The 9,584-nt window shown below is 51.3% G+C and overlaps 1 long non-coding RNA gene across 2 annotated transcripts in view; it reads left to right on the forward strand.

The window, feature by feature from the left end:
* Positions 1 to 9,584, forward strand: part of LOC138098336 (uncharacterized) — a 122,125-nt gene that overhangs the window by 101,909 nt on the left and 10,632 nt on the right. For both annotated transcript variants that reach the window (XR_011146593.1, XR_011146592.1), the window contains exon 3: positions 9,199 to 9,367. This is a non-coding gene — a long non-coding RNA (uncharacterized lncRNA). The remainder of the gene's footprint in view (positions 1 to 9,198; positions 9,368 to 9,584) is intronic.

The following is a 9,584-nucleotide window of genomic DNA, read 5'->3' on the forward strand; positions in this document are numbered from 1 at the left end:
GTGGGAGAGGAGGTCAGGATTTCACGACTCTGTGTTCCTTGAAGCTCCCACAGTCCCAAAATACACAAGGGTTCCTATATTATGGAAGTTTTTTTCCTTGTTTAGGGGTCAGCGAGATCCCAATTTATGGAGACAAGGTGGATAATTGGGAGTAGAATTCCCAGCACAGAGAAAAGGTAGCAAAGATTGAGCAAGGATCATCCCATCCCTCCTTGGTGAGGGCCAGAATAATTCAGAGAGACTTGAGGGGCAGAAAGTGACATTTAAATCAGTAGGAAAGCAGCAACAGAGAGGATTTCTCTGCCCAGCACAGTCTCCCCACTGCTGAGAGTTTTCTGACCAATTCTTTTGGCAGAGATCACCAAATTCCAGGTGTGGGTCAGTGCAGCCCAAACCTCTCGTGCCCAGCAGTGATTCCAAGCTGGAACTGCTTTGTGGTCTCTTGAGCCAATGCACGTCCCTGGAGCATCTCTTACTTCAAAAATCGAAGTCATTTGGGTTCCAAATTTCACAAAACAAATAGGGCAAGGCTCAGGAGCCAGGATTTCTTGGTTTTTTAGCTGCCTTTAGCTCCCAGCTCCCCTTGGGCCAGCCCACAGCACAGCAGGGCTCTTTCTTGGCTGCTTTTCTGAGGCATTAACCAAGAGCAGATAAATCCTAAGTTTAAGTTTATTTCTGGGACAGTAAAATGCCAGGATGGGATCTCTGTGCCAGCAGCACAAATCTCAGCCCCACTGGTGGCTCTTGGCCCTGCTGTGGGTGAAGAGGGAATTTCAAAAGGTGGCAGAGCACCTGATAAAGGCTCAGTTAATCCCACATGTCCTGGTGTAAGAATGGCAGAGAGGTTTTGCACACCCTGCTGAGCCAGGCCTGCTCCTCTCCCTCAGAGGGAGATGTTTTCCTCCTTCCACGTGGAGGGAAACAGAGGCAATGGGGATAAAATTTCCCAATCCACTTCTTTTCAGATGGTTTCCTTTTCCTGCTGTCTTCTCACAGCTTCTTCCCTCCCCTTCCCCTTCGCCCTTAGTCAAACCCAAAGTCATTTCACATGAAAAAATAGGGGTTTAATTCCTTTCTGTGACAAGGTGCCACAGCACTGAGCCTGACAGCAATACTGGGATGGATATTCCAAGGCTGCTCCTCCTGGGCAGCTCTGGCTCCTGTGCCAGCCCATCCTTTATCCCAGCCACGTTTGCTCCAGTCCAGCCAAAGCTGCACGAACCCAGGGGAGATCTCCTGGAGGAGCTGAGCCTCCTCCCCTTGGCTCTGTCCCACACGTGGCTCCAGCTCTCCGTGTGTGGATAATCCAGGTCCCTGCAGAACCTGCTGGAAAAACTCCTCCAGCCTCTGTTGTTGTCATTTGTCTGATGTTCTCCTCTTGCATCCCCAGATCTTTGCCAGGGGTGGTTTCGATTTCAGTGCCCAGGAATTCCTCCTGCTGTACCATTGTTATTTCCTAGTCCCTGGCTCTTTTGCAAAAGATCTTCAAACAAAGATCTCCAGTCTCAAATTCAGAAGTTAATTCACTCAGGTGGTTGGTCTTTGCCCCACATTCAAACCCATGGATGCTCTGTGGTATAAACTGAATTCATATTACCTGGGCCATCCTCAGCCTTTGCAAACTCTCACTGGAGCATTCAATTTTCTTTGGTTTTTGCCTTATCCTCCCCCAGAGGCATAAATGGGATTATTCCACAGCCCTCCAGTCAGCCACAGCCCCAAAACAGGGAAACAATGGAGCTCTCTGCCAGCAAAAGTGAATATGGGATTCAGAGCCTAATTAGATGGGGAGACTGGGAGCAAATATGTAAATACTGGGACGACTATTGTAAAAAATATTTTTAGTTATTTGTACTGCAGGATTTCTTGATTTGCTGCTGGGACTGGGAGGTTTATCTCCATGGTCTCTTAGGAAAGGGGGGGGAAAAATTGACATGCAAATCAAAGCAGTGGCTTTGTTTTCCAAACGTGCTGGAAAGGGGGAGGGCAGGTGAGCATCGCTCAATTAAGAGGAATGTGAGGGGGGAATTAAAAAAGGTGTCAGAGATGCTCAGCAGTGTGATCTCTGAGCACCTGGAGATCAACATGGAGCGATGGTTAGTGTCTGAGAGGTGTAAAATGTGGATAGATCCAACGAGGATCCACGCTGCAGGGAACAAGCCGCGAGACCAGCTGCTCCTTTTGGTGGTTTTTTTTTTTTTAATGAGTAGAACTAGAAATGCCTGGCAAGAAGAGTTTAATGAGTGCTGCCTGTGGAAAATGGAGCAAGGAATGACAGACAGGAGGCGATGAATGTCCCTTCTGCCTGGGGATCTGGACATTGCAGCAGGTTCATGTGGGACTCAGAGCTTTAAAAGCTGCTGAAACCACAGCCCCGGGCAGGAACTTGTGTTCTGTGGTGGGAAACAGAGTTTGTGATGCTCTGATTGGCAGAAAGAAAGGCAACTGGGCTTACTGGTAATGTAATTGCCAGCTCAGATCACCAGAACAACCTGTGGAAAAGCAGCTGCCTGGAGGAGAGTCTGGCCTTTGAGCAGCAGCTGAAGGAAATTGCTGTGGGCCCTCAGGGGAGGCTCTGAAGGACTGATTTAAGATGGGTCAGAGCAGTTCTTAGCCCAAATTGCCCTCTGTAATTCCTTGTCTACCACGTGCCAGCCCATCTCCGCTCTCAAATCCTAACGTCTCCCAGAACCTTTCCTGCCATGATCTCCTTTCATCCCCTTCCCTGAGCCCATCTGCTTTAAATAGAAAGCATCTTTCCCTTCTGTGGGGAAGCGCAGACTCGGAGTTACCTTTAAAGAGCAAGCAGACCCTTGCACCAAAGTGCTTCTGCACTGCTGGAGCTCCAGCTCGGGCTTTGCAGCCCACCAGGGACCTCCTTCCAGACAGGAAAATGCTCAGCAGCTGCACTGCGTCCCTCAAGCACCACTGTAAGGGAAAAGAAAAGGACAATAACATCCTTCCAGCTGGAAACTTCTGCCCCATGACCGTGTTTTCTCTGGGGCGTAATTCCTTCCAGTGAATATTCATGGAATTAGAAGGGGGTTCCATCCAGAAGCCACGAACTGGCCATAATTATGCTGACTGGGGTTTGTTTAGCAGTGCCTTTGCTGGTTTAGTTAATCTAATCAAGTTTACTGGTGCTTAGCACTGGCAGCCCTTTAGAGGAGGAGATGCAGGAGCTTCACTTCTGTTCTGGGGTTCTGCGCTCTCCACAAAGTCCCTCAACATCTGCTCACTGCTCTTCTCATCCAGCCTCAGAGGAGGGAATTGTTCATCGCTCCTTCCGAGGGCAAATCCATCTCCCATTAGGGCCTCTAAAGTGCCACGGGAATCTCGGAGGTTTTCTGGGATTCTTTGGTTTTAAACCAGGTGTTATCAGACATCACCCTCTGGAGAATGAAGGATGCTCCTTTGAGGTGCACAGGTGTCTTTAGGAGACACTGGGAAGCAGCTCAGCAGAGTTCAGGCAGGTTCAGGGTGGAAAATCTTGGGGTTTGTTGCAGGCTGAGGAGTTTGATCCTGGGGTGGCAGAGGGAGTTTTATCCTGGAGTAACCCAGAACTGCTCTTCTGGCTCAGATAAATGAGAAACCTCCCACTAAACTTGATCCATCCTTGCCTTGGACACCTCCAGATCTCCAGCCTTGTTCTCATATTTCATCAGTCCAAGCCAGCCCTCTGTCCTTTATTTAATTCTCTGTATTTCAGTCAAACTCGCTGCCTCACAAGTGATGGAATTGGGGCATGCAGAGAGGTTCAAACAAGGATTAATAATTTCTCTGGGTAATGGAAATACAAAGTTATTGTGTTAGTTATGAAGGGCAGGAGTCCCTCATGCCTACTGAACATGAGAGGATGCCGGGATGAGATTTTTGTTCTTGATTATTTCCCTCTCCTTGCAGTGCAGCTGTTCTTTAAGCAGAAGCAAATGGATTTGGGAATATTCAGTCATTACTTCTCCCTGAAATTATTTTTCTTCTAAGTATATCAAATAATAAGTGTTTCAGCAGGGACAATTTTCATTTTCTCATACTTTTTTTTTTTTTTCAGAAAATACATTATTCTTTTTAGGTTCCTCTGCTCCTTTCATCGTGTGTGTTATTCCATCTCCTCTCAGCAGCATCCACACATAAAATATTAGAATTATTTACTATATTTTGTATAGGCCAAGGTTACCAGAATAGAGAGATATTTTGGACTAGATATTAGAAAAAAAGAAACCTTTCCTGTGAGGGTGAGGAGTCCCTGGCACAGGCTGCCCAGAGAAGCTGTGGCTGCCCAATCCTTGGAAAATATTCCTCTCCTCATGGCCTTGCTCCAAACTCCTTTTCCTCAAGAAAACCTCACCTTCTCCGTGTTTGTGACCCCTGCGGCTGTAAAATGGGGATTCACGTTTGCTGGGGGGGCTGGGAAAATCAGTTCAGTAGAGATGCTGATGCTGAGCTGTTCTGCTGATGGGCAGCCACCCCAGGTGTGTGGTTAACGTGATTTAAAAGTGCTAAAAGTGGCATTAACTGGGGCCATGAGCCAAGTGCTCACTGAGGGGGGTGTGAGGAAAGAGCTGGCCCCAAAGGCAGTGTCCCCACATCTGGGGTGTTCATGGAGCAGCTGCTCCTGTCAGATGGGCTCCTCAGCCAGCTGGCCGTGCTCTGCCTCCCCTCTGCCTCTGTTCCTGCACCTCCTCACTGATTTTTTCCCCCCAAAATGTTCCCCTTTTCCATTGCAGGGTGGCAGTGGGGGTTGATTGCCCCAGCCATGTGTAAACCAGGCTTGACTGGGGCTGAGACCTTTCTTTTCCCCCCTAATAAAGCAGGAAATCATAAATATTGCTGAGTGCTCACCTCTGCAAGCCCAGCAGTGAATTTTCTAGCCCAGCCAGGTTGTTGCCACCTGAGGCCTGGGTGGAGGGAGGTTCTGAGGACACTGCTCAGTTCCCATCCCTCAGGGAGCCAAACAGGACTCTGAAAAAGTTCCTTGCTGCTCACTGGTGCTGAGGTCTGGCAGTGGGTTGGGACAAAGAGTTGGACACCCTCAGTGACAATCTTTGGCCAAAACAGAGCCAAAAATTGACTGACCAGAGCAAAATAAAGCACAGAATTCAGCACATGGGGAGATGGGATTGGGGCAGGTCTGATAAAGCAGAGTCAGGCTGGAGACTCAGCTCCACACAGGTCCTGCCACGCCTGTGCCACGCGTGGCACCAGCCAGCTGAGTGTCACAGCAGGCAGAGCTGCCTGGTGGATTTTAATTAGAGTGAGACTAAATTACACGGGACTCGGCGAGCCCGTCCTTTTCAGCACGGCTTGGGGAGAATGAAAAGACGAGCATTTTCAATTTAAGGTTTAGTTAGATAATGCCTGTTGGTGCCAGTGGATTACAGAGTGGATATTAAATCCTCCAGGATTTGCAACGGGAAAGTACTCGCAGAATCCATAAGCAGGAGGGAGAGTGTGGCTGTGGAGCTGCCGTCCCCTGGAGGACCCGAGCAGGAGGAGAAAATGGGAAGTGAAGCTTCCCTTTGAAGGAAGCTCCACGTGCAGAGCACGCAGGGGCAGGCTGTGGCCTTCAGAGGTTCCCCTGCTAAGGAGCTTTCCTGCTCCTGACAGCAGCCAAAGCAGGGAAAAGGGCATGGGGTTTGTCAGGCTGCTGGAGCAGAGGGAGGCAGGGCTGGATCCCGAGTGCCAGCACTCCTGCCAGGGGTTTGGGGCCAAGGATCCCACAAAAGACCTTCTGGGAGTGTCCCTGCAAGCCCACACAGCTGTGCTGTGGTGCCTGAGCTCCAGAGACCCTACAACCAACTCTGGCCCTGAGATACTGAATAAATCAGCATGAGCTGATGCAGGGGGTGATGAGCAGCTCCAACGGCAGCAAAGCAAACCCAAGCAAAGCTTGGGATCTGTGGGTCCGTTTAGCCCAGCTTCAGCAGGATTTGGGGGCATCTTGGACTTGTCAAGTTCTTCCTAGAGCTCATCAAGGCCAGACTGAACCAGGTTTGGGGTGCCAGCCACGGGAAGATTGACTGGGACCAGGTTCTGACAGGGTAAACAAACACTCTGAGGCAGAGTTTGACAGAATCTGCTTTAAATCCTCCCCAAAACCCATCCCAGAGCATGGGGTTCAGGGTCAGCAGTGCCAGGGAAGCTGCTCCTGTTGGTCCATGCCTCTGTGTCCTGATGCTGCCTGACTTCTCAGGGAGGAAGTGTTGAAAACTCACATTTACAATGTTAAAACTCTTATTTACAAAACACTGAAGACCCAATAAAAACAAACGGAAAGGACAGAACATTCACCCTTCATTGCTTCATATATAAGGAGCTTTACTACTCCAGGACTGGCTACGTGGCTGAGGGAGAGTGTAAGATTATTAGTTTAGAAGCACTAAAATGTGCAAATTAATTATCACAACTACCCATGCGTGTTTTATCTGGCTTAAATGCTGGGCTGCTTTTTCCAGGTTAAGGGAAATATTAACCTGTAAGGAGCTTTATCCAGGTCTGTAGCCTGAAGAGCTAAAAGCCTCAAGATCTGAGTCCTGGCAATGAAAATTCAGGAGCTATCATAGCCTTTGATTGAACATCCCAATAGTTTCATTAAGACCTCGTCCCCGTGTTTTATGTTTGCTAATTAGCAAATTCAAACACTTTATCTCCGTGTTATCTTTGTGCAAGAGAGTGGCAAATTTATGTCATTATAAAATATTGCAAGAATTTAAAGGTTCACAAGCAATTAGATTTTGTAATTCTTGTTTATGCCTCTGAAGCACTGCTCATTTTAAAACTTTATAGTTAATATGTACAAAGATAAAACAGTGGCCTGCGTTGCTCTGGTGACTGAAGTCAAGTGGTTGAGTGAGCTGAATGGATTATGAGAGCAAAATGTTTTGGAAGTGGCTGCCTTGATCCTTAGCTGGATATTGCAGGGTATTTACACCCGGGCAGAGGGTCTGTGCCCAGGTTAGTGGGATTTTCCTTGGCATCGTTCCGGTTAGGAAGCCCGGGGTGATGGATGTGGCAGCAGGATTGAGCACAGGCTCGCTGTGCCGGCTGTCACAGTCGGGATTCGGTGGGTTTGGGGGTAAGAAGCGATGGATGCGGTGCCAGCGGGGTGAATTCCAGGTGCCGGTCCCGGCAGGAATGCAGCGCGGCGGAGCGCTGACACCTGCCGGCAGGAGCGACCTGGGACCGGCCCCGGCAGCTGCCCCTGCCCCGGGATCCCTCCTGGGATTGTCCCGGGAGCCGCCACCTCCCCGGGGATTATCCCTAGGACCGGCCCCAAGCCACCTCCTGCCCCGGGATCCCTCCTGGGATTGTCCCGGGAGCCGCCACCTCCCCGGGGATTATCCCTAGGACCGGCCCCAAGCCACCTCCTGCCCCGGGATCCCTCCCGGGATTGTCCCGGGAGTCACCATCTCCCCCGGGATTGTCCCTGGGACCAGCCCCAAGTCACCTCCTGCCCTGGGATCCCTCCCGGGATTGTCCCGGGAGTCACCATCTCCCCCGGGATTGTCCCTGGGACCAGCCCCAAGTCACCTCCTGCCCTGGGATCCCTCCTGGGATTGTCCCGGGAGCCACCACCTCCCCCGGGATTGTCCCTGGGACCAGTCCTGAGCTGCCTCTTGCACTGGGATCCACCCTGCGACCAGCCCTGAGACCCTCATGCCCCCGGGACTGACCCATGGACTGGCCCCGAGCCACCTCCTGTCCCCTGGATCCATCCTGGGACTGTCCACAGAGCCACCTCCTGCCTCGAGTAACCCAGCCTAGCAGCTGCCTTCCCTGTCCACGGCAGGGCTTGGAACGGGATGACCTTTAAGGCCCATTCCAACCCAAACCATGCTGAGATTCCGTGACCCAGCCCCACCACAGAGCTGCCACAGCCGCTGGTTTCACTCCGAGTCACCCTGTGGATGTCCCTGAGCCTTGCTCTGACAGCTCCTTTGGGTGTCCAAGCATCCCCTACACCCTCACAGCTGCTGGCTGGACCAGGGAGAGACCCCTCATTGCTGCTCCTTAGGCAATCACGGAATAATTTGGGTTGGGAGGGACCCTTTAAAGCCCATTTAATCCAACCCCCCTGCATCAAAAAGGTTCATTACTCCATTCCAGCCCTGCTCACTGCCCAGGCCAGGAGCTCCATCACCATTTCCTGGTGTCACCGAGCCCAGGAGCGCAGGGAGTGCTCGTAACTCGCTCTCCTCCTGCTCCTGTGGTGGAACTGAGACGTTCTGCAGCAGTTCCAGGACAGGAAGAAGATTTCTCTGTGATTGCTTTTTAATCACAGTAATAACAGTAATGGAGGCAATGAGTGGAATTGATGGGAAAGAGCTGAGCTCTCTCCTCTGCCAACTCCCTTGTGGGGTAAACAAGAAGGATTTACTGGCTCCTCGGTGAATTGGTGGGATCCTGGCTCTTCAGGTTGAGTGTTGGTGATGTCTGGGGAAAAATAGCTGGTGTTTAGTGCCTGGGAGTAGAAACATGCCAGGAATCCTCTGGAAATCCTCCTGCTTTTGTCTGTCTGGGGATGTGAATAACCCTTGTCCACACAGAGGGATGCACAGTTGCTCTTTTAACCAGCTGTCAGTGCTACATCTCCTTGGTTTTGGCCTTGAATCTGCATCTTTAGCACCCCACAGGGGTTTTGTCTCTCCCTCAGAGGAAGGAGACGCTGTGATGGACACAAGACCTTTGAACTGAGCAGAACCAGAAGTCCCCAGAAGGGCTCAAGTGGGTGGAGGGTCCCAGTGGTGCCCAGAATCAATCTCTTGAGGAGATCCAGCTCTGGGCTGGGGCAAAACAGTCTCATTTTGGCCAGTGAATACAGGAACAAGTGCTTTCCTCCAGTGGGAGCTACTGAGGTTTAACTCTGGCACAGGCTGAGGGGTTTTTCAGAAATGCCCTTGCAGGGAAGGACTTTTGTGGCACCAGCGCTTGGGAACTGAGCTAAGTGGGTATTTTCAGGCTGTTGCACTGGAAATGCATCCATCAGCTTCTGGCCCTCAAGGATGTGGGAATTTCCTCTGCCCTTAAACACCCAAAAAGCAGTGAAACAGAGGTGGGAAGATGGGTTCTCCAAGCCTGCTGCTCACATAAAGGATAATTTGGAGAGACTCAACCTCACTGAGAGCACAGAGACGCCAAGGACAGAGCTTACCCCGTTGGTTTTGGTCAGACATGGAGCTTTCTCCTTTATTTCTGCAGCGTGGTGCACACGTGAGGGGCCTCGTTTACATCACCATCATGGCCATGCCCTGCCTGAGGAGCAGGAGGAGGTGGTGGAACCCCTCTTGCTTTGCTGACCAAGACACGATCAAAACAGTTCCTGCACACCTCAAAGGCTCGCTGGAAGCCCCCCCCCCGGGAAGCAGAGGTACCACAGGGCTGGGATGTGCCCCATCCCAGGGGGAAAAGGGGCTGGGGGGCACCAGCGGGGGCCGGGCGTCCTCCAGGGCTGAGGCAAATGGGGAGCAGCTCCATTCCTTGTGGGAATTCGTGTGTGCAAGGGCTGGGAAGGCCCCTGGGGAGGGGAAGGGGAGCAAAGAGGCTGTGGGGGTGCGGAGAGGGCAGGGGACAGCGGGAGGAAGGGG

Source organism: Aphelocoma coerulescens, chromosome 24 (assembly GCF_041296385.1).
Source record: "Aphelocoma coerulescens isolate FSJ_1873_10779 chromosome 24, UR_Acoe_1.0, whole genome shotgun sequence".
In the NCBI taxonomy this organism is placed as follows: Eukaryota; Metazoa; Chordata; class Aves; order Passeriformes; family Corvidae; genus Aphelocoma; species Aphelocoma coerulescens.